At 43.7% G+C, this 25,626-nt stretch overlaps 1 protein-coding gene across 25 annotated transcripts in view; it reads left to right on the top strand.

Moving 5' to 3' along the window:
* NEDD4L (NEDD4 like E3 ubiquitin protein ligase) overlaps positions 1–25,626 on the top strand; it is a 585,723-nt gene that overhangs the window by 422,147 nt on the left and 137,950 nt on the right. The window contains exon 1 of one of the 25 annotated variants that reach the window (XM_077462946.1): positions 15,692–15,785. The exons of the other annotated variants lie outside the window; for them this stretch is intronic. The gene's annotated coding sequence lies outside the window, so the exon portion shown is untranslated. Of the gene's footprint in view, positions 1–15,691; positions 15,786–25,626 lie in introns of those variants that run through there. 25 annotated transcript variants of the gene reach the window in all.

Here is a 25,626-nt window from a genome sequence, read left to right as displayed (position 1 = left end):
GGGGCTGCAGAGGCAAGTGGGAGCAGGTGCCTGTTAAACCAGGTACCCTCCCAACCAGTTACCTGCCCCCCCCCCCCCCCCCCCACCAAAAAAAAACCTATGTCCAAAAGTGGTAGAGAAGGCAGAAAAGGGGAATCTCCCCTTTTGGTTGAAGTTCCACTTTAAATGATCTCCCACCATAGTTTCAAGCTATTTTTACATGCAGATTAAAATGATGGGTGTTCCTACCTATCTTGGGGTGTTATCACATATATGGTGTTGGTCTACTTTTGGCTAGATGAAGTGATGGATCATAGGTGTGGTAAGGGTACGGCTTTAGAAAAATTTTAGCATTAATGGTTTCCCAGCCTCAGGAAATCTGGAGGTATGGATGTCTGTATGTCATTCTGTATTATGAATAAGCCGTGTTCACTACTTCACACATTTTTTAATAACATTTAATAGCGCTTCTCATGAATTCATGCAGTATTTATATTATAATTCACTTTATTCATAAAGATTTTGGCACAGCAGTCTAATCAATCTATTTCATTAACATGCATGCGTAACAAAACTGTTATGCACAATCCAGACGCATACTGACAGATGGCTTGTCACCCACACATGGTTTTAACTCTCATGCTTATGAGGGAGGTCATAGATTTGCCTGCTGCTGCATTCCTCGAAACAGTGTTTTTGGTTTTAAGAAAAGGGCTTAGAGGGGATCAGTCAGGTTTCAGATATGCAGGGTAATGCTCCTGGGCTATTTTTGAAGGTGCATGCTAACAGAGTCACTAACCCAGAACAAGCATGTGCTTATCGGTTGTTGAACCCGGATCTACCTATAGCCACCACCCTAGCCAGAGGCAAAAGGTTGACTTTTATAGTTATCAGTTACTTTTTTTTTAGTTAGTCAAGTTAGTTTTGGATATGAAGATGAATAGGTTAGGTCTATATGACTAAAGGAAGGAACAGGTCAAGGTAGGATTAAGATGTGAGGTTAATGTAAGTCGGAGTAAGGTCTTGCCTTACTAGTGGTCAGGTAGACAGGGCATCCATCCAAGGGTAGGCTGAGACTTCATTTCAGAACGTTTGGGCAAAATGGGAAGATTCTTCTGCTCATCTTCCTTCTTTGAAAAAGGCTGAAAGTTGGGCATGATAAAACAAATGTGAGTAGCTTGACAAGTAGAGGGGCCTATGGGGATCATTGGAATAATTTGGACTGTTACGAAATGAGGAGCCCACTTGGTGGTATGGTGCTTCACCTTGGTCAGTTCTTCCAGTGGTGGTTCTTCCAGGAACTCAACTTCTGAGGGAAAGAAGTAGAACAAACTATGGTAATGTCCTCGAGTAAGTGTGGTGGCATCTTTACGTTTTTGTAAATAAAAGGCTGTTGTGTCTTTTTATAAACTATTAAGTTTATTTGTGAAGTCCAAACAGAGTTTGTTAGCCATGTCTTAAAGGATTATTTACACACTGTCACAATGTCCAAAGCCAGTTTAAAAGCAGTAAAACAAATAAAATATGTGGAAAGAGATGGTGCTGGTTCAATGCCTACAGGCTCTGTACTGTCTGCCCAAATGGTGGGGGAGTTTTACTAAAACTGGGGAACTGAGAATCTGGTGCAACTGTGCATGGTAGCCAATCAGCAGCTAACTTCAGCTAGTTCTATGAAGCTTTGACAATAAAACCAGGAAGCTGTGTATGCTCCAGTTTTAGTAAATCTCCCCTCGTGTGTGCACCCCTCGATTGTATTTAGGTAGCAATCACAAATCCTCCAACCTGTAGCTATAAGTTTTGGCTTGCTGTCTAAGTTACTTGGATACATTTCTGTATGTTGAAGGAAGTTTTGAAGTTGAATGTAGTTTTTGAAAAGCATCTCTGCTCATTCCAAGGTCAAAGCTACAGAAGTACTAATCATGGTTCCTGTTCATTTGGAAACCCCTTTCTGCTTTTACAGCTATCTCTTAGCCTACAATTGCATGTGGTGCATTATTTGCTCTGTTGCAAAGGAAACTACTGCACATACAAGGTCCTTTTCCTTTCTTTTCCCAGAAAGATTTCCCTTGTGACAGTGGCTGTGATGACATAGACAATCTTTACAAGATTCCCTCCCCTTCCGTAATTCTTGTATAGAAAGACGTAACTTGTGAGAACCTCCTCCACGTCCTCCATATATAGAAACATATTGAGAGCATGTTGCTAGGTGATGTGAAGGCCTCCTCTTCATGGAGCTTTTATAGGAATAAAGGCCTATACGGACATAAATAGGCCTGAAGTCTATGATTCTTTCATCCGTGTTTATTTTTATATGCCTAACAATTTTGAGTGTTCACATTAGTGACAGAGACTGGCGTTGGTTATGTAACAAAATTAATGTTACTGTGGGCCTCTGATTGTTTAAAGGGACCCGGTCTCTGAAATGGAAGAGGTCAAACTGCTGCAGGTATAGAGTGCAAGTGCAGACACCTTGATGTGCACCAGCAGCAGCCTCCCAAATCCTTCCTGGCATCACCAAATGTTGGACCACTTTGACAGGCAAAGGACCAACGTAGTGTTAGAAACTAACCTGCACTTGCAGGTCACGTTCATAAGATTGGACTCTTCGCAGACGATGTGGTCCTAACACTCACCAACCCAACTTCTTCCCTGGCTAGGGTGCAAACAGTACTACAAGAATACGGTACAGTCCCTTACTAAAAACTTAATATCACTAAAACTTGTATACTGCCTGTGAATATTCTTTAAAAACAAATATCCCTTCTTAAAGACCGGTTCCCCTTCCAATGGATGTCTAAAACGATCCCCTACCTAGGAATCAAATTGGCTTCCCACATTTCATCCATATATGAAGCATACTTCCCTGCCCTACTAGACAATATCAAAAGTGACTTAAACCACATCTCCTCCTACAAATTCTCCTGGTTAGGCAGAATAGCAGCCCTAAAGATGCTTCTCCTAACTAAACTCATTTATTACTTCAGAACTATCCCCATTTGTTTTCCATTTGAGTCCCTTTCAACCTCACAGATAAGGTTTTCAGACAATTCATATGGAAAAGTAAAATTTCTAAAATACCATATTCCATAATCCCAAAGCTATAGATTTACAGAAAAACATACTCGCATATAAAGAATTACTCTCTAAACCATGGGTCTTCAAACTATGGCCCTCCAGTTGTTCAGGAACTACAATTCCCATCATGCCTAGTCATGTCTGTGAATGTCAGAGTTTTACAATGCCTCATGGGATGTGTAGTTTGGCAACAGCTGGAGGGCCATAGTTTGAGGATCCCTGCTCTAAACAGTCGGTATCACATGTGTATGCCCAGATCCAACTACAGCATTTCCATGCTACCCACTCGGCAACATTCTATGAAATACACAAAGATGTATGGCAATATTATGACAAGCCTAAAGGGCTGTCTTGGTTCTATGTCCTCCTGCAAAACAAGAATTGCCAAAACTTCCAACATGGCTAATTGGAAAAAGGAACATGGCACAACACATTCACATACAGAATGGAGAGATGTGATTCAAACCTGATACCAGTATTCCCCTTGTACTAATCACTGGGACCTAATGCTAAAAATCCTTCACAGATCTTATCTCACCCCAGTAAGAATGTCTTTAATCTTCCCTTCGGAACCCAACTCCTGTTGGAGACAATGTGGTGCAAAGGGCAGCATTATTCACGTATTATGGGAATGTAAAAATATTTGCAGATTTTGGTAAACAGCCTTTAAACAAATTTCCTCCATAACTGGCTTTATGCTTAACCTCACCATGAAGAACGTACCAACCCAACTCAAGAGCATAATAACTCGTATTCTTATTGCGGCCTGTCTGACAATTACAGCTAAATCGAAAACTACCATAGCCCCTAACACCAATGAAGTTATACAAAGGTTTGAAACGCAACATTCTTATGAAAGACACTTTGCTATTCAATCTAACACTTTAAAGGTCTTTAATGCACATTGGTCACCATGGACCTCCTAGGTTCCCAGATGATTCCTAACCTTATAAATGGATGCCTTACAACCAATCAATATATGATTAATCCTTTTGTTCTGGTACAGTTGTATTTGTTTTCCTTATACTTTATACCTTTTTCATTGTTCACTATATAGTGGCTTGCCTACAATAGACGAGTAATACATTTACTTTCTTCTGATAAAATATATAACCCATCTGTACATAAGTTCTTCAGTATGTCAATTTATTACTGTGGGTTATAAATTTTGTCTATTATACTTTGCATTGCTACTATTGTAATTTTTTCTTATCGAAAATTAATAAAAAGAAGTGGAAAGAAACTAACCTGCACACATGTCTATTGATCCCTCACTGGAATAGGAAGGTGCTGGAGGTAAGAAGGGGAAGACCATCTTTGGCACTATGAAGGTGTGCCGAAGCTTTGTCCATATGGCCTGAGATTTGGCTATGATAGAAGGGTTTGGGAGGCTGCTGTTATTCATCCTCCTTTAAGGCAACTATTTTTATTCTGCACTGGACATGCATCATTGCCACCATTCTGCCCCCAAGAGAGCTTGCATTCTAGTGTCCTTTTCACACTGATACACGCACTCATTCAATACCAGATTGTGGGGGGAAAAAAAACACTAAGCCAGGGGTTTTAAAACTTTACAAACAAAGGGCCGTTTTACTGTCCTTTAGACTTTAGAGGGGCCAGATTGTGGCTAGTGGGGTTAGAAAATGCCCCAGTGTCAGTAGGAGTAAACAATGCCTCAGGCTTGGTGGTCAATGGGAGTAAAAAAAAGTAGTGCCTCACCATTTGTATTAGTAGGAGGAATAGCGCCCCATCATTGGTGACAGTGGAAGGAATAGTGTCCCATTTTTGTTGTCAGTGGAAGGAATAGTGCCCCATCATTTGTATTAGTAGGGGGCATAGTGCCCCATCTTTGCTGTCAATGGAAGGAATAGTGCCCCATTATTGGTGTCTTTGGGAGGAATCGTACCCCATTATTGATGCCTTTGGTGGTAATCGTGCCTCACTGTTGGGGGTCAATGAAAGGAGTAGTGCCTTATGTTTTCTGCAGGAGAAATAGTGCCTTGTAGCAGTGGAAGGAATAGTGGCCCAAGGGCCAGATAGAGGCAAACAAAGGGCCACATCCAGCCTGCGGGCCACAGATTAGAGACCACTGCACTAAGCCATTGTGCGGTTTCAGGTATAGTTGAAACGTAAAAGTCTACTAAACTGTTGGAAACGGTAACAATTATTTAACATTCTGTGATTGTTGTAAACTCAAATCTCAATGATTTCCAAGGGATGCTGCAATTTGAACATTATCATTATTTTCTACCGCCTCATTAAATAATAATATCATAGGCATTTGTTTTTTGTTTTGTTTTTCTACCATGTTTCTGTTCAGTTCAAATGGTGACCATTGGTCCATAGTTTTGTACGTGTTTCTTACCATTGGTGTATAGTTTTTTACTTGTTCCTTGATATTGGTGCATAGTTCTATAAATGTCCCTTACCATTGGCGCATAGCTCTGGATGTGTTCCTTGTCACAGGTGCATAGTCGTGTACTTGTTTATAACTATTTGCACATAGCAGCATACACGTTTATTAACATTGGTGCATAGTTCTGTTAATTGTTATGCTGGTGCTTGGTTCTGTAAATGCCTAGTACCATGTGCACTTGATTCAGTACCTGCTGATTTCTATAGGTACTTGGTTAAGTACATGCTCCCTAACATTGTTGATTGATTCTTTACATTCACCATGGGTGTTTGATTCTGTGCACGATCCTTACATTGGGCACTTGGCTCTGTTCATGCTCATTCCCTTGGGTACTTTCGTTCTGTAAGTGCTTGTTACCACCGGTGCTCGATTCCGTACATGCTATGCAGATGCTTCATATCATGGGTGCTTGGTTCTGTATGTGGTTATTATAATTGGTGTTTGGTTATATGTATAATCATTACTATATGTGTTCAGATCTTTACACGCCTGTTACAGTTCTGGACATGATCATTATCATGGGTGCTTGGCTTTTTTTATTCTTATTATCATTGGTGTATGGCTTTGTACATGCTTGTTACCATTGGTACTGGGTTCTGTATATGCTGCCAATATGGGTGATTGGTTGTGTACCTGCTTATTACCATTGGTGCTCGGTTCTGTACATTCCGCCTACCGTGGGTGCTTGGTTTTGTTCATGTGCCTTGCTTTGGCATGTTCATTACCATCGGTGTTCATATTTCTCTAATTGCTCTTTAATGTTGATTAAAGCACTGTATATGCTCATTACTACAGATGCTTTGTTTTGTACATGTTTGTTGTACTGGGTGCTTGGCTCTGTACATGGTCATTACTGTGGGTGCTTAGTGCATTATGGGATGCTTGGTTCTGTCCATTGCAATGAGGTCTTGCTTTGAGCATGCCATTTACAATGGGTAATTAGTTCTTTATGTGCTCATTGCTATAGAGTTTTAGATCTGTACGTTCTCATTATCATGGGTGCTGGAATCTGGACATGCTACTCAGTATTGGTCCTTGGTTTTACCCCCTGCACCTTGAGTGCATTGTTCTATACATGTTGTTACTAAGGGTGGCTTGGATTTTTTACATGTTCATTACTATTAGAGCTAATTTCTGCATATGTTCATTACCATTTGTGTTCATAATTGTCTAAATGCTCTATACTGTTGATATCCGGTTCTTTATATGCTCATAACCATGGGTGTATTGTTCTGTACAAATTCATTATGAAAGGAGCTTGGCTGTGTACATGGTCACCGTGGGAGCTTGGATCTCTACATGACTTTTATGAATAGTGTTTGGTTTTGTACTTGTTCATTACAATGGGTGCTTGCTTTGTGCATGATGTTTACTATTGTTGATTAGATCTAAACATGCTTGTTACCTAGGGTTCTGCATATGCTTATTATTATGGATGCATGGTTCTATACATTCCTGTTACCATGGATGATTTCTTTGCACGTGCCTTATGCCGCGTACACACGACCAGACTTTTCAACATCAAAAGTCTGACGGAATGATTCCGGCAGACTATTCGATCGTGTGTGGGCTGCAGCAGACTTTTGATTTGCAAAAGTCTGACAGACTTTAGAAATGGAACATGTTTCAAATTTTTCCACCAGAACTCCGCCGGACCCAGTTCCTACCGAGAAATCCGCTCGTGTGTGTGCTAGTCCGACGTACAAAAACCGATGCGAGGGCAGCTATTGGCTACTGGCTATGAACTTCCTTATTCTAGTCTGGTCGTACGTCATCACATTCGAATCCGTCGGACTTTGGTGTGATTGTGTGTGGCCAAGTCCGTTCATTCGGAAAGTCCGTCAGAACTCTGTCAGAACTCGGTCGAAAGTCTGTCGGACCTAAGTCTGGTCGTGTGTACGCGGCATTAGAGTTGGAACTTCCTTTTGTACATGTTCATTATTGTTGGTGTCCACAGTTCTCTAAATGCTCTTTACTATTGATGTTTGGTTCTGAAAATGCTCATTGCTATTGGTGTTTGGTTTTGTACATGGTGATTACCATGGGTGCTTGGCTTTGTGCATGCTCTTTATCATGGTTGATTAGTTGTGTACAAATCATAGTAAGACCTCATCTGGAATATGCAGTTCAGTTTTGGGCACCAGTTTACAAAAGGATATCGGTTAACTGGAGAAATTGCAGGGAAGGGCAGCCAAACTGATAAGAGGCATGGAGGAACTCAGCTATGAGGAAAGATTAGAGCAGGGGTCTCAAACTGGCGGACCACCAGCTGTTGCAAAACTACAAGTCCCATTAGGCATTGCAAGAATGACAGTTACAAGTATCACTCCCACAGGCCGAGGCATGATGGGACTTGTAGTTTCGCAACAGCTGGAGGACTTCCAGTTTGAGACCCGTGGATTAGAGGAACTGAATTTCTTCTCTCTTGAGAAGAGGAAATTGGGTGGGGGGGGGGGGGGGTTGTATGATCAATATGTATAAATATATAAGGGGTCCATATAGTGAACTTGGTGTTGCGTTATTTACTTTAAGGCCATCACACAGGGGGCACTCTTTACATCTGGAGGAAAGGACATTTAATCTCCAAATACAAAATTATTTCTTTGCAATAAGAGCTCCGAAAATGTTGAGTAGACTTCCTCAAGAGCTGGTTTTGTCCAACTCAGTAAATTGTTTTAAAAAAGGCCTGGATTATTTCTTAAATGTGCATAATATAACTTGATACTTACATTTATAGGTAAAGTTGATCCAAGGAATATCCAATCGCCTCTTGGGGGATCTGGAAGGAGCAAATACGATTATGCTTTATAGGGTTTTTTCTTTTTTGCCTTCCTCTGGATACTGAACTGGATGTATTTTTTCAACCAGACTAACTATGTAACTACCTTCCATACCTGTGTGATACCCATGAAAGCTGGAAATCATTGTAACTGGCACCACTTCTACAGTGTTCTCCACTAGCTTCTAGGTCCCATGGGCACCATTCAGGGAGACCACTCTACATTTTCCCAATGAAGGAAGCATTCTCTGATTGGGAAATGGGAAGAGTTGGGGGATGACGTTGTGATCTCCACTTCATCCAATCAGAGATGATCTCTTTGCATGCATTGAGAAGAAGGAAAGTATTCTTGGAATGGCACCCATGTCGGAATATCCGACTGCCTCTCGGGGATCAGGATGGAGTTTTTTCCCCTGCTTAAGCAAATTGGATCATGCTTCAGTGTACACTTGTGGTCAGTGACATAACCTGACAGAAGGTGATGGAGCCAAAAGCTAATTCTTCATACTCCCCATTCTCTTCACTCCCCATAAAGAAAACCTGTTTCAGAACTGAACAGTTCAAAACTAAGAATATGTTAAAAAGATACATAAACTGAGTTTACCTCCAGTGAAAACTGCATGTCGCAACAATCCGTAGATCCATACCATAGCATAAATGTATTTTTAAACTTTTCCAGATGACAGTTGCCCTTGACATCAACAATGAGGATTTGTGGGACTACCCCTTTAGCCAACTCGTGGCCTGTAGGGATAAGTTGATCCAATTTAAGGTGTTGCACAGGATTTTTTTGACATCCCACAAACAACAAAGAATATATTCAAGTGTTTCTCTCCTGTGTTAGAGATGTGTGGGCGAGCCTGCTGACCTCAATCAAATATTGTGGACCTGCCTGAACGTTAAAACTTTATGGTCCAAGGTGGCTGGATTTATCACACATCTAACCACTGTTGAGATCTCTCTGAATGTCGATGTTTATCTTCTTTGACTGTGGGTTGCACTGGCCTTCCATCGGGCACTAAAGACTCTTATTGGTCTACTACTTTCTTTTATGCACGCAAGGCTATTGCCCTAAAGTGGAAGTCCAACGAGGCTCCCACTTTTCACTCCTGGAAAGTTCTGTTAAATAAGGTGCTACCCTATACAAAGCAACGTATGTTTCTCATGGGTGTCCTCAAAAGTTCAACAAGATGTGGGACGTTTGGCTTGATTCTCCTTCTATAGCCACTTAATAACATTTTGTTTGTATCATAAACCCCGGGTGATTGTCCCCCCCATGACTCTAGAGTGATGGTGAACTGAGAGATGCTAGTAGTCACCTGGGGAGATGGATGCGTTATATCCATTAGAGTTTGAAAAGGTATTGACTCATGGGTATTGGTGACATGGCAAAAACGTATCCAGTTTTCTTTTTTTACCTTGCTGTGTATTCCATCTAGTGCTGACCGGATGAGCTTAGCTGACCTGAGTGAGTCCACCAAGAAGCTGTCACTGTGCTGGGCAAATCATAGATAACCGAGGCATTCCCTCTTCAGGTTTTCCAGAGGATTTTTGATCAACAAACCTGCTTGCCGATGAGAGAAACTCCCGCCACTCTGCATGCTAGAGGTGCTCATTGGAAATTGCTGGAGAACTTCTTGACTGTAGAAGCATGACTAGATTTGTGGCTTTTACCCATGAAGTATAGATGGTCTAATTTAAATAAATTAATAGGTTTTTCCTGCAGTTGGGTCACATTTGTGGGCTGATTTTTATCACCTATACCCAGCTGCCGCAGCAGGCTTTCATCTTGTGCGATTAGTGTTTGATGATGCCCCGGTACATTCAGATATTACGGTGGTTTGAGGTCACCAGTAATGATTGCCGGGAGGTATTTGTTTGCTAGATTAATTCTCTGAGGTCTGCAGTTATTGCTCAGGTTATCTTGAAAAAAGCGTCATGAAAGACTTGGTTTTCAGGTGTCTGACTGAATTTGTAGTCATTAAACATGTATTTTAAGGGGAAAGTAAACTCTATTTCCATTGTGGAATTTACATCATTAAGTATTAAACGTTTAAGGGGAAGTCCCTCTAAGCCCTTGTACACACGGTCGGAGATTCCGACGGAATGTTTCCTATCGGACCGTCTTGTCGGATATTCCGACTGTGTGTGGTCTGCATCGGACTGTTTCCGTCGGAATATCCGATGGACCAACTTTTCCAACTTGCCGGTAAAATTTTCTGACAAAATGCGCCGATCGGACATACTCCGATCATGTGTAGCCTACTCCGACGGACAAAGTGCCACGCATGCTCAGATCAAATTCCTAGACCAAAGCTATTGGCTACTAGCCTGAACGTAGTCCCGTCGTAACAAAATAACGTCATCACAATCGGATTTTCCGACAACTGAGTCCGACTGTGTGTATGCAACATCACTTCCGGACCTCTTCCGGAATTAATCCGTCGGAATAACTCCGACGGATTTGGTTGTCGGAATCTCAGACCGTGTGTACAAGGGATAAGACAGTTTTCTCTGGAAATTGTCCCTATTGGAACGTGTCCCCTTACTTTCTTTCCTAGTGATAAGATGGTCACAGTGAAAGAAATAAAAAAATGACTTACATTTATAGTTCGTAACTTCCCTACTGTGAAGCTAAGGAATCATTTAAATATTAAAGTGATACTGAACACACAGTTTAATTTACATTATCCCTTCTCTTTCTGTATATGGATGATGGCACCGTAATTATCTTAATAAAAAAAAAAATCTAAATGCCCCTCTTCTAATTGATATACAGCCGTCACATGACCCAGATCTTTCTCTGCCTGCCTGCAGGGGGAGCTTCTAGTCCTCTGCTGCTGGTACCACTTTTCTGTACCCAATAAAAAAAAACTTTATAAAAAAAAAACGCCTTTGGAATATATATATATATATATATATAGTAAAAATAAATAATATCAATAAACTGTTTTAAATTGTCATACAAATATATATTTTAAATCAAATCTGTTTTATTTTTTGGTAATAACATGGTATGGGCGGATTTCTGCCAGTCACAAGCTGTGTCACGCCCCTCCAGCCAGTGTCTTCGATTTAAGGATGAGCTCAGGCATGTTCGCAAACAGCACGTGCAGAGCCCGCCAGGAAGTCGGCATTGCGGAGCACTAATCACAAGCAGTGAGACATTGCCCTGATTTCTCACTGCCTATGATTAGCGCTGTGCAGTGCCGACTAACTGGCAGGCTCTGCATCTGCTGTTCGTGAAAACACCTGAGCTCATCCTTACTTAGAATAAGAGGGAAGTGAAGCCACCATTAATCTACATGTAATATCCCACCCCCATTATGTTTAGCTGGTTAGTGGGCATGGAGAAGGATGGAAGGAGTGGGCTGTCTTTTACCACTGTGTATATGCCCACATGTGTGACGCTATAGTCACATGGGCTGCTCAGATGTGAAATGCAGATGAGGAAATGCTTAACATAAAAACACTGAAAACTGAGCATGTGCAGAGTTGGCACCACAGCTGCAAAATCCCTAGCTGAATTGGGGACATGAATAGAAGGTGGAGATAAGGAGCAGCAGGATCAACCAGTGTTTTTTGCAGAATACAGAAAACTAATCTCATAGTTACTGAGTGAGTATGAACAGCATGTAATACACCATTTATTGATAAACCATATAGACAGAGGACCGCGCTCTCAAGAAATACCTAAAAAACACAAATTATATGAAAATAAATAATAAAGTCCATAAATCATACACCCAGTGCCTTTGAAATAAAGTCCATAAATCATGTGCTTTGTGCCTTTAAATCCTCACGGTGAAAGGAAAGTGCCACCAAAGGAAGGATGGTGCTTATTCTCCAGCACCCCCCACACCCCCTTCGCTCAAAGTAGGGTTAAACGTGCTTAGATAAGGATCTTTAAAATTCTTCCCTGTATGCTCTCAACCCCAATTCATGTATCTCCCAAAGTGGACATCAGTGCTCCTGCACCTTTTAAAGCTCACTGTAATAAACTCCCTCACCAGGGTTAAGGAGAAAAAGAGCTCTCATAGTGTAGTACAGTGATGGTAAACCTTGCCACCCCAAATGTTTTGGAACTACATTTCCCATGATGCTCCTGCACTCTTCAGTGTAGTGGAGCATCATGGGAAATGTAGTTCCAAAACATCTGGGGTGTCAAGGTTCGCCATCACTGGTGTAGTAGGTCACTTAAATAATGTTTATTAAAAACTGTTAAAATGCATGTACATTTTTCCATTAAAAACAAGAATTCCAGTATAGCAAATTAATATGGAAACCGAAACCGCAATTGACGCGGCGCATTCCACCTACATCTCAAGAAACCATAAGTGACGTATCTCAGATGTTGAACCCTACGCATTTCATTAGTTCTGTCTGACATCATCAGGGATCACATACCGTATATACTCGAGTATAGGCCGACCCGAATATAAGCCGAGGCCCCCAATTTACCCCCAAAAAAACTGGCAAACTTATTGACTCGTGTATAAGCCGAGGGTAAGACATGCCTGTCCATCCCTGTGTGTGTGTCCGTCCATCCCTGTGTGTCCGTCCATCCCTGTGTGTCCGTCCATCCATCCCTGTGTGTGTGTGTGTCCATCCATCCATCCATCCCTGTGTGTGTGTGTCTCCATCCATCCATCCATCCATCCCTGTGTGTGTGTGTATCCATCCGTGTGTGTGTGTGTGTGTGTGTGTGTGTGTGTGTGTGTCCAGCCTACCTGTGTCCCGAGCCTTTGTCCCGAGCCTCCGTCCCGTGCCGAGCCTCCTTGCCTCCGTGCCTCGCCGCCGTGCCTTGCCTCCGTCCCGTGCCTTGCCTTGCCTCCGTCCCGTGCCCTCTTCGTTCGTCGGCGCCTCGGCGGCCATTGTAAAATTCAAAAGCTGCGCCGCCGCCTTCGCCTGTGATAGGCGGAACACTGAATTTCCCAGCAGCCTGTGTTCCGCCTATCACGTACATCGTATCATCCTCGTCCGTAGTACGAGGATGATACGATGTCCGTGATAGGCGGAACACAGGCTGCTGGGAAATTCAGTGTTCCGCCTATCACAGGCGAAGGCGGAGCCGGAGGCGCGGCTTTTGAACTATAGAATGGCCGCTGTCTGTCTGCTCGACACGCTGATCGAGCGGGCAGACAGCGATGACTCGAGTATAAGCCGAGGGGGGCACTTTCAGCCTCAAAAAAGAGGCTGAAAATCTCGGCTTATACTCGAGTATATACGGTAATTCTGTCTGATGTCATCAGGGGTCACATAATTCTGTCTGATGTCATCAGGGGTCACATAATTCTGTCTGATGTCATCAGGGGTCACAAAACAGGGTAGAGCATCTGAGATATGTCACTTTCGGTTTCTTGAGAGGCAGGTGGAATGCACAACATCTGCACTACATACAGGTCAAAATGTAGGCACCCCCTTGCAATAGGAATTTCTCTTTCAGTGAGATACTCCTCAAGGGGTAAATACTTATAAAGGAATGAAGACCCTGCAGCTTTTCTCATCGGAACACTGAGAGGGGATTATAATGAACCAGACTTTCCCATTCAGAATTGGTCTTCAAAGGACATTGTGAAACAACCGCTATTTCTTCAGGGCAAGATATAGTAGCAATCGGCTACAAAATTTGTTAAAATCCCTCCAATGTACTTCACCTGGAAGGGATTTTTTTTTCCCAACAAAAGTGAATCGCCCTTTTTTATCAGAGTTTCTCCACCAGGTTTCCACAGAAGCCTAGGGTTCCTCCAGAGGTTGGTAGGGGTTCCTTGAGTAATGCCTCTCTGATAAGTTCCCACTGACACCATTGATCGTTTTAGCCATCTGTAAGGGGTTAACTCTTTCCAATGACCACAAGTGTAAGGGGCATTCTTCCCACTGACATCACACTAATGTATCATGACTTGTAGATATAGTTATTTTTAGCAGGGGTCGGAAAGTTATTTCAGGAGTTCCTCTGCTTTAAAAAGGTTAAGGCTGATTTAACCACTTCCTTCCTGGCATATTGTCAAATGATGTCCGAAGATGGGATCTCCCATCCTGGGCGGGCATCATATGACGTCCTTGGCTTCCCGCCTGTATAGGGGGCGCGGCCACTGCGTCACTGAGGAGCCTATGCGTGTGCCTGGCGGCCGCGATATCCGCCGGGCACCTGCGATCACTTTTGACATAGCAGGAATGTGGATCTGTGTGTGTAAACGCACAAATCCACATTCTGTCAGGGGAGGGGTGACAGATCGTGTGTTCCTAGTATATATTTATCGCCCCCTAATATTAACCCCTTCTTTGCCAGTGACATTTATACAGTAATCAGTGGCTATTGATAGCACTGATCGCTGTATAAAGGTCAATGGTTTAAAAAAGTGTCAAAAGTATCCGATTTGCCCGCCGCAATGTCGCAGTCCAAATAAAGATCGCAAATCACCGCCATTACTAGTAAAAAAATAAAAATACAATAAAAATGCCATAAATCAATAACCTACTTTGTAGGCGCTATAACTTTTGCACAAACCAATCAATATACGCTTATTGCGATTCTTTATTTTTAACTAAAATGATGTATAAGAATACATATCGGCCTAAACTGAGGGAAAAAAAATTAGTTTTTGTTAAAAACAAAACTGGAATATTTATTTTAGCAAAAAGTAAAAAATTTAGTTTTTTTTCAAAGTTGTCGCTATTTTTTTTGTTTATAGCGCAAAAAATAAAAACTGCAGAGGTGACCGAATACCACCAAAATAAAGCTCTATTTGTGGGGAAAAAAAGACGTCAATTTTGTTTGGGTACAGCATCGCATGGCCGCGCAATTGTCAGGTAAAGCGCTACAGTGCCGTATCGCAAAAAATGGCCTGGTCAGGGAAAAGGGTAAATTCTTCCGGTGCTGAAGTGGTTAATAATTAAAAAACATACTTCTTAATAGACCTAAAAATTCATGATTCCATTAGTTGTAGAAAAATGTAAAAAAAAAAAGAAACACGCCACTGTTAGTAAGCAGAAAAAAACAGCAGATATAGACAACTGACCTTATCAGAAGCCGTTTATTTCATTTACTTTTTATATGCTCCTTTCCCCCTAAAATATACACAGACTTCTATTGTTGATTTAATTATTATCGCTGTTCAGTTTTTTTTTGTTTTGGCATGCCGCACACAATATAGACAGCAATATAAATAATCTATGTGTAAAGGTATGCATTCCCTCCTATGTAGCTGTACAACATAAATAATTGGAGGACCAGTTACCATGGCAACCGTCTCATAAAACGATGTGTAGGTGAATGCAGAGGTACAGCGGGATAAAAAAAAAAATGCACAGTCAGAGTAGGAAATTGATTGGTAAATTAAGTGGCACATGAGGCTTGTTTGAGCTGCTAAAACAAAAAGAGAAGAGAGAGAGAGAGAGGGCGAGAGAAAGCGAGGGAGAGAGAGAGAGGGGGCGTTGTGAATGGTAAGTTTGTGGCGGCGGTCGGCTTTGTCTGCTGGAAGACGGAATATTGGATGGAGGAGAGTGGAGCCAGGAGGTTCCCCGTAGTGCATTGTGAGTCTGCCTTTCTTTGTCTTTTCGCTTGAGTTCAGTCTCGTAGGGGCACCACGTGCTGTCATTTTGGCACAACGCTGTTTAGCTCATGATTCTGTCGCTGTGCTGAGGACCCCCTGAGTATTTCTGGGCTTGACAATGCCGGTATGCTGTCAAGACCAGAAGTGCTCAGGGGGGATCTTCAACACGGGGACAGAAGAATGTGCTGAGCTGCAGTGTACTGAAATGACAACCTGTGGGGCCATCAGAGGAAAATATGGATCTTCACCAGCACACCTTGGTCTAGCGATTAGTCTTGTCCTTTTCTCACATCAACAAGCGTCATAGGACAACGTTTCAGACCCCCTTGCACCTTACCTTGAAAAAGGGTGCTGCAAGGTCCCGAAATGTCCTGGGATGCATAACATAAAGGGCAAGATTATCACCAGTCCAAGGTGTGTTGGTGAAGATCCTTATTTTCCTATGATTGCATGGTGGTGCCATCCAGCAATTCAACTTGGCACCCAACGCCAGCTGTTGGTGAGTGTGCAAGGGGAGTGATGGATATAATACAATTTCAACGTCTAGTAATTTTCTATAGGGTGTTGTGAAGGTGTGTTTGACTGGTGTTTCCTGGATCCCATGTTTATTCTTTCCCCACAAGACCATTTATTGGGACTGATAGGTTTTTTAAAATGTAATCTTCTAAAACAAGGATGATTCATGGGCTTATACTGTTTTCTTTCGTGACCCGTGCCTCCTATCCTTTCTCCGTTCAGGCCTCTTTAGCATTTGACACTTCTAGGAGTGGTGGGATTGATGGCCTTGTCTCCCACCGCATGTCTCTGACTCCTATGGTAAAGGCTGCTGAGTCCTTTAGACCAGCATTTCTCAACTGTACTGGGGTGCCTTCTGGGTTTGTCCGGAGTTCCACACTGCATACAATAGTTTTTGCAGCTTATGTTTTGTGGCATGTGTTTCAATGGTGCGGATAGGATGGACTCTTGTGGAATGGGAGGTACCGAGGACTCTTGTGGAATGGGAGGTACCGAGGACTCTTGTGGAATGGGAGGTACCGAGGACTCTTATGGAATGGGGGGTACCGAGGACTCTTGTGGAATGGGGGGTACCGAGGACTCTTGTGGAATGGGGGGTACCGAGGACTCTTGTGGAATGGGGGGTACCGAGTACTCTTGTGGAATGGGGGGTACCGAGGACTCTTGTGGAATGGGGGGTACCGAGGACTCTTGTGGAATGGGGGGTACCGAGGACTCTTGTGGAATGGGGGGGACCGAGGACTCTTGTGGAATGGGAGGTACCGAGGACTCTTGTGGAATGGGAGGTACCGAGGACTCTTGTGGAATGGGAGGTACCGAGGACTCTTGTGGAATGGGGGGTACCGAGGACTCTTGTGGAATGGGGGGTACCGAGGACTCTTGTGGAATGGGGGGTACCGAGGACTCTTGTGGAATGGGGGGTACCGAGGACTCTTGTGGAATGGGGGGTACCGAGGACTCTTGTGGAATGGGGGGGACCGAGGACTCTTGTGGAATGGGGGGGACCGAGGACTCTTGTGGAATGGGGGGGACCGAGGACTCTTGTGGAATGGGGGGGACCGAGGACTCTTGTGGAATGGGGGGTACCGAGGACTCTTGTGGAATGGGGGGTACCGAGGACTCTTGTGGAATGGGGGGTACCGAGGACTCTTGTGGAATGGGGGGGGACCGAGGACTCTTGTGGAATGGGGGGGACCGAGGACTCTTGTGGAATGGGGGGACCGAGGACTCTTGTGGAATGGGGGGTACCGAGGACTCTTGTAGAATGGGGGAGTGAGGACTCTTGTGGAATGGGGGGGACCGAGGACTCTTGTGGAATGGGGGGGACGAGGACTCTTGTGGAATGGGGGGGGGGCTGAGGACTCTTGTGAAATGGGGGGGGGGGGGGACTGAGGCCTTTCGAGAAATTAGGGGATTATTGAGGGCTGTGATCTGGAAAGGGGAACTGAGGACTCTGATGTGGAAGGAGAAGAAATCAGAAGCGTCCGATGTGAATGGAGGACTTTTATGTGATAAGTGGGGCTTCCAATATGATAGAGAGCCTCCATTCTAGACTGGGGTGCCTCGAAGCTTATTTACTAGCTTTAGTCAGTGTTTAAGTGCTATCACAGATTTTGAAATGCAGCAAATACAGAAAAAAGAATACTGGATCTTCCAGAAATCCAGTGAGCTCCTAACTTTCTTGTTGGAGCTGATAGCACACTCTCTTTAATGGACTGGAATGGACTGGAATTCCAAACATTGTCCTTAGACCTTTCTACATTTTCCTATTCTGGACTGCAGAACACATCCCCCTTCTCACCATAATAGGAAAAGGTGTTCTGTAGTCAGGCAGGGCTGACAACTCCAGTTGAGATTTCAGTGCAGCGGAAATCCATGTGTTATCACCACCCTCTACCGACCTCCGAGCACAACCTCTTGGTTCCACCCCCTACCCGCCTCTGAGCACAATCTCTTGAATCCACCCCCTACCCACCTTCAAACACAATCTCTTGGTTCCACCCCCTACCCACCTCTGAGCACAATCTCTTGGTTCCACCCCCTACCCACCTCCGAGCACAATCTCTTGGTTCCACCCCCTTCCCACCTCTGAGCACAATCTCTTGGTTCCACCCCCTTCCCACCTCTGAGCACAATCTCTTGGTTCCACCCCCTTCCCACCTCTGAGCACAATCTCTTGGTTCCACCCCCTTCCCACCTCCGAGCACAATCTCTTGGTTCCACCCCCTTCCCACCTCCGAGCACAATCTCTTGGTTCCACCCCCTTCCCACCTCCGAGCACAATCTCTTGGTTCCACCCCCTACCCACCTCCGAGCACAATCTCTTGGTTCCACCCCCTTTCCACCTCTGAGCACAATCTCTCTTGGTTCCACCCCCTTTCCACCTCTGAGCACAATCTCTCTTGGTTCCACCCCCTTCCCACCTCTGAGCACAATCTCTCTTGGTTTCACCCCCTACCCACCTCCCAGCACCACCACTTTTAGAGAATACAGAACCAAGTATAATTTTGTGGTGAGAAGTAATTGGTATGGCATTTTTTTAATAATAACAAGAAAAGCAGTAAAGTAGATCCCCCCGCAGCCAGCAAAAATAGACCCCATCAATAGACTGTCCAGCAGACAGCAACAATAGACCCTTCACTCAATGGTAGATCCCTTCCAGGAACAATTGAACCCCCAGCAACAGAAGCCCAACCAGCAATAATAGAACTCCCACTAGCAACAATAGACCTCCCCAGCAACAGTAGACTGCCATGCAAAAATAGATGCCCTCCAGCAACAATAGTTCCCCACGCAGTTGGTGTCCTATCATATACTGTCCCCCATCGGATAGTGTACACTGTGTACTGCGCATGCACAGTACACAGCACACACAGATTCTGAAAATACCCGAAGATGAACAGCGCCTGCGCCATGAGTCCAGGTTCTATCCCCACCATCCAAGTGGACACAGAGTTGGAATATAAAAGAGCCGAGTGCAGCGAGGCCGAGCCGGAAGCGTGGCGAGCGAAGCGAGCCCGCGAGGGGCCCTCTAATTTTCCCAACCCTATGTCCGCTTGGATGGTGGGGCTACCACCTCCACTCACGGCAGGCGCCGTTCATCTTCGGAGATTTTCCGAAGCTTCGTCTGCTCTGTACTGCGCATGCGCAGTATGGGGCGGACACTATATGATGGCAGGGCACTATCTGCCAGAACACCGGCAACCACAGAACCCCTCCCCCATCAGTGGATCTCTTCCAGTAACAACCGACCCCCCTGCAACAATAGATCCCCACCAGCAATGGTATTAGACCTCCCCAGCAACAATAGACCGCCATGCAAAAATAGATGCCCTCCATCTACAATAGCCCCCCTCCCATCAGTAGATCTCTTCCAGTAACAATTGCCCCCCCTGCAACAATAGACCCCCACTAGCAATGGTAATAGACCTCCCCAGCAACAATAAACAGCCATGCAAAAATAGATGTCCTCCAGGAGCAATAGCTCCTCCATCAGCCAGCATCAATAGACCATTCAGTACACCCCAGCACCCCTTGCCATTACATACAGTTAGTCCAGGAGTTGCCGGAACTGTGTCCCCCACGTTCCTGCAGAAAAAAAGCCCTGGTTGTCACCATACAACATGAAGTTACAAGTTCACTGGATTTCTGGCAGGATCAACAAATATTTTTCAATACCATTTTAACTGGCTAAAACATTGGAAAATTTGCATGTATGTGGAGATTTTTTTCTTATTATATTTGGCTCAGGCGTACCCTTTAATATTTGCCTTGGATGATTGTTATCACCCTGCCGCACCTTCGTCTTGCAGTCAGCCCTGTCACGTGGTAACGTTCGTTCAGGATCTCCGCTTGCATCTGGTAAACGTGAGCCACCGGCACAGAGACTGGATTCGTTCTCTCCAGTGTGGGCTGCAGAAGCCGGGGTCAGCCTTTTGTTAAGGCGTTTGTTTTGTGCGCTCGCTGTGTGATGATGAGAAATGCAGATTGTATTGGTCATAGTGAAAATGACTGCGGTAGATTGTGTGCGTTAGTAGAAAACCTCGGGAGACATTCCATGTGAGCTATTCACTGCAGAAGTGGCTACTTATGTGTAATTCAGAGGAGCTCTGTACTTTGTGGATGGCCTATAAGCTGGGCGGTTTATTGTGCCCTGCATGGTGGGTAGAAGTCATGGGGGGGGGGGGGGGGTCATGCTGCACGTGGTATTTATTTATAAGCCACGTGTATGGCATTTTCAGAGTGTTTAATGCTGAACTCCAGGCAGATCTAAAAGACACAAATGCATGCAGCTCTGCAATAACTGATACATCATTAATACAATCAGTGTAAGTGTTTACATTCAACCTGGTATCAGTCCCTGTACAGCAGAGCCCAGAGTGGGAAAGGAAGAAACAGCACGCTGAGCACACAGTTCAAAAATCATGCTGATAGGAGAAGAGTGACTGAGAGATGAGCTCATCACTAAGCTGCTTTTCCTTTCACTGGCCAGTCACAGTGAAAGGAGACCTGGGCTCAGAGGAAGGGGGTTGAATAATGCTGGCCGTGAGATCAGAGTTAAAGAAGAAGCAGTAGCCCACTGACTCAATCAGTTCAAGGAGCATGCTGATTGGAAGAGAGAACAGCGTGACTGAGAGATGAGACCATCACTGAGCTGCTTCTCCTTTCACTTTTCAGTCACAGGCTAGTGGGCGGGTCCAGGGTGACCTGGGCTCAGAGGAAGTGGGTTGAACAATGCTGGCCGTGAGATCAGAGTGAAAAAAAGAAGCATCAGCCCACTGAGCCAATTGGTTCAATGAGAATGCTGATGGGAAGAGGGAGCAGAATGACAGAGAGATGAGATCATCACTGAGCTGGTTCTCCTTTCAATGGCCAGTCACAGGCTGGGGGCAGGTTCAGAATGACCTGGGCTTCGAGGAAGTGGGTTGAATAATGGTGGCTGTGAGATCAGAGTGAAAGAAGAAGCATCAGCCCACTAAGCCAATCAGTTGAAAGCAACATGCTGATAGGAAGAGAGAGCAGAGTGACGGTGAGAGGAGATCATCACTGAGCTGCTTCACCTTTTACTGTTCAGTCACAGGCTGGGGGGGTGCGGATCTAAGGGGACCTGGGCTCAGAGGAAGTTGGTATAATGCTGACCGTGAGACTGAGGACATCTAGTGTAAAAAAAAGGTACTACAAAGGAAATCTCTGCATTGTGTGTTGAATGTTGTTATACTTCAGACTGAGAACCTCTAGCAAAAGAAAACGCTGCAGGAGAAATCTCTGAATTGGAGGTGAATATTGTACGGTGCAACATGTATAAAAGACATAAATTAAAGTGACCTTCAACCAAAAAGCAAGTATTTATTCTATTACAGCTTACCGATTCTTAGATGGGATGGCTGCATTGATTTTCTTTTAAGGCTTCCTTTCTTCTCTTTTCATCTGGTGATCCGGGCAGTCTGTTGTTTTTCAAAAGAACAAGCTCCCCAGCAAGAAAGTAGCAGTTACAGAGATGAGACAAACCATTTACCACAAGCAGGGGTGCTTAGAGCCGGTTCACACAGCGGGCGATGCGAGGCGACACGACTCGCCTCGCCTCGCTCTCGCAAGTCGCCCCCGTTCTGTACAATGGAACCGTTCTAAGAGGAGCGACTCGAGTCGCTCCGACTCAGAAAAAAGGTTCCTGTACTACTTTTGGGCGACCTCGGGGCGACTTGCATTGACTTCTATACAGAAGTCATCTGCAAGTTGCCGCTGAGGTCGCGGCAGGTCGCGGCGAGGCAAGTCGGAGTCGCCTCGCCTCGCCTGCAGTGTGAACCGGCCCTTACAATGATCAGCTTTTATTTATGTAAAATATTTAACCCAAAAGGAAAACAAAACTGTTTGCTGTGTCTGCTTATAAAGTATTAGCTGGAGTTTCGTGTCAAATTGTTCATGTATCTAAATCTGCTAGTCCATCTAACACTCCCCTCCCCCCAGACTGACAGTGCTGTTGTCCAAAGGTGCCCCCTGTGCTCCTTCATCCAGAGTGGGGGCGCTCTAATACAAAAGGTGTGTTCCTGGTCAGATTCCAGGTAAAAACAGAAGGGAAAAAGCCTAAGAAAATAAAACGAATGCAGCCACCACATCAAATGATTGGCAATCTGCAATATATACAATTTTTGTTTTGGGGTCTAACTTCACTTTAATGCAGCTCTGTAATCATTAAAACATAATAAAACTTTTTTTTTTAAATGCAATCTGTTTAAGTATTTCAATTTCAATTGGTATCAGCTTATTGCAGTCCCTGTACAGCAGAGATCAGATTGAAAGAGAAAGAAGCAGCCCATTAAGCCAGTCGTTTCAAGAGGGGGCGGAGCAGAGTGACAGAGCTGAGCTCATCACTGTGCTGCTTCTCCATTCACTGACCAGTCGCAGGCTGGGGCGGGTCCAGGATGACCTGAGCTCAGAGGAAGGGAGACTGAGGACATCTAGCGTAAGAAAAAAAGTACTGCAAGGGAAATCTATGGATTGAAGGTGAATATTGCACAGGTCATCTAACAGACACAAACTCATTTTAATTAGTTTGTTTACACAGGCGCAAGCAAGTATGCTGAGCCTTCTAATTAGAAAACTCACCATGCTCTGCTAATTTAATCTTATGTTGAATTGGATAAGTGTTTTTGGTTTTTTTGTCATTAACATAAAAAAAAAAATGGTTTGCAAACATGTACACGTTGAAGTACAAAGGAAGCAAAACTTGTTATTTTGGATAGCGTAGTTCTAACCCCCAAGCATTATACATATTTCCGTTTAGCAGAGACCCTAGGGCAGTGATGGTGAACCTCGGCACCCCAGATGTCTTGGAATTACATTTCCCATGATGCTCCACTACACCGAAGAGTGCAGGAGCATCATGGGAAATGTAGTTCTAAAACATCTGGGGTGCCAAGGTTCACCATCACTGCACTAGGGAAAAAAAAGATGATCGTTGCATTTTTTGATGTCGCAGGGAATTTACGCAGAGGATTTGCAAACACAAGCTTTTTGGAAAAAAATACACTTTAACCGCTTGTGAACCAGCCGCCACAGTTTTACTGCGGCAAGTTGACTCCACTGCGCGAAATCACGTTATTGTACGCGATCTTGCGAGGCTTGGCTAGCAGGCGCGCGCCACGAGCTCCGTGACTCCGACCGCGGGATACCCGTGATCGCCTCACAGAGAGGAAGAACGGGGGAATGCTGATGTAAACAAGCATCTCCCCGTTCTGTCTAGTGACACTGACACTGATCACAGCTCCCTGTAATTGGGAGCGGTGATCAGTGTCATGTCAAACACAGCCCCTCCACCCCACAGTTAGAATCACTCCCTAGGACACACTTAACCCCTGCAGTGCCACCTAGTGTTAACCCCTTCACTGCCAGTCACATTTACACAGCAATCAATGCATTTTTAATTGCACTGATCGCTGTATAAATGTGAATGGCCCCAAAATAGCACCAAAAGTGTCTGACGTGTCCGCCATAATGTCGCAGTCACGATAAAAATCACTGATCGCCACCACTACTAGTAAACAAAAAAAAATTTATAATAAAAACTCCATAAAACTATCCCCTGTTTTGTAGACGCTGTAACTTTTGCGCAAACCAATCAATAAACGCTTATTGTGATTTATTTATTTTTTTAACCAAAAGGATGTAGAAGAATACGTATCGGCCTAAACTGAGGGAAAAAAATGTTTTTTTATATATTTTTTGGGGATATTTATTATAGCAAAAAGTAAAAATGATGCGCTTTTTTTCAAAATTGTCGCTATTTTTTTTGTTTATAGCGCAAAAAAAAAATGCAGAGGTGATAAAATACCACCAAAGAAAGCTCTATTTCTGGGGAAAAAAATACGTCAATTTTGTTTGGGAGTCACGTCGCACGACCGCGCAATTGTCAGTTAAAGCGACGCAGTGCCGAATCGCAAAAAGTGCTCTGGTCTTTGGCCAGCCAAATGCTTCGGGGCTGAAGTGGTTAATGAATATAAATAAACACATTATTTACCCCAATTGTTTTATATAATGTGAAATTTGATTTTATATCAAGTAAATAGATACCTGACATGTCACACTTTAAAACTGCACACGCTCGTGAAATGGCGACAAACTACGGTACTTAAAAATCTCGATAGGCAACATTTTAAACACCTTAACAGGTTACCTGTTTAGAGTTACAATTTAGGTCTAGTACTAGAATTATTGCTCTTGCTCTAACATTCGCAACAATACCTCACAAGTGTGGTGCGAATACTATTTATATATGTGTGCACGACTTACGTATGCGTTCGATTCTGAATTTGCACACAGAAGGATGGGGAAGTGTTCATTTTCTTTTTTTTTCTTATTTATTTTACTTTCTTTTTTTTTTCTTTTCTTTTTTTTGCACTGTTCCTCTTCATATTTTTTTATTTCTTTTATCACTTTTATTCCTATTACAAACATCCCTTGTAATATAAATAAGGATGTCAGGTCCTCTTTATGGAGACATCTGGGGTCAAAAAGACCCCAAATCTCTTTTCTACCTTTTTAAAGCAGAAGATCACAAAAACATTTTTTTTGAACTTTTGCTTTAAAAATAAATAAATATAAATATATATCTATATCCAGAAATAGGAATATGAAACATTGCTTGTGTGCGGATGTCCAGGAGCGATGTCCAGGCAGGAAGTATATATATATATATATATTGTGGTCAGCATATATCATCCGTGTCCCGTTGGGGAGATTTCCCTTCTCTTCCTATCCCATAGCCAAAACTGGAAGTGTGAAAAAAATCTTCCCAAAATGAGGGAATCCCTGGTTGTCACCAGAACTAGTGTCCGCATTGGAATGTGAGAGGAAGAAGCAGCCAAATAGCCAATCAGTTCATGTGCTGATGCGAAGGGTGCTGATAGGTGAAGAGAACAGAGATAAGCTCATCATTTTGCTGCTGTTCATTTGGCGAGTCCAAGATGACCTGGGCTCAGATCTAAGACTGGCCTTCAGACTGAGGACATCTAGAGGCAGAAAAAAAAGGACTGCAGTGCACTTGCACGTTTGGGTGGAACTTTGCTTTAAAGTGTGTTATTTTTCCTGAGAGTTTGTGTTTAATAAACTGTTGCGCAAATATCATGTGTCATAAAAATATGCAACACCCACCATTTTATTCTATAAGGCCTCTGCTTAAAAAAATAAATTATATATATATATATATATATAATTTTTGGGAGTTCAAAGTAATTTTCTCGCAAAAAATGCAGATTTTTACACGTATAAGAGAAATGCCAGGATTGGTTTGGACTGGAAGTAGTTAATAG

This window comes from Lithobates pipiens, unplaced genomic scaffold, assembly GCF_037356315.1.
Source record: "Lithobates pipiens isolate NorthernLeopardFrog02 unplaced genomic scaffold, aLitPip1_a1.2 Scaffold_3, whole genome shotgun sequence".
Classification (NCBI taxonomy): Eukaryota; Metazoa; Chordata; class Amphibia; order Anura; family Ranidae; genus Lithobates; species Lithobates pipiens.
The sequence above is the reverse complement of the archived record's forward strand: the minus strand, read 5'-3'. Positions and strand labels throughout refer to the sequence as shown.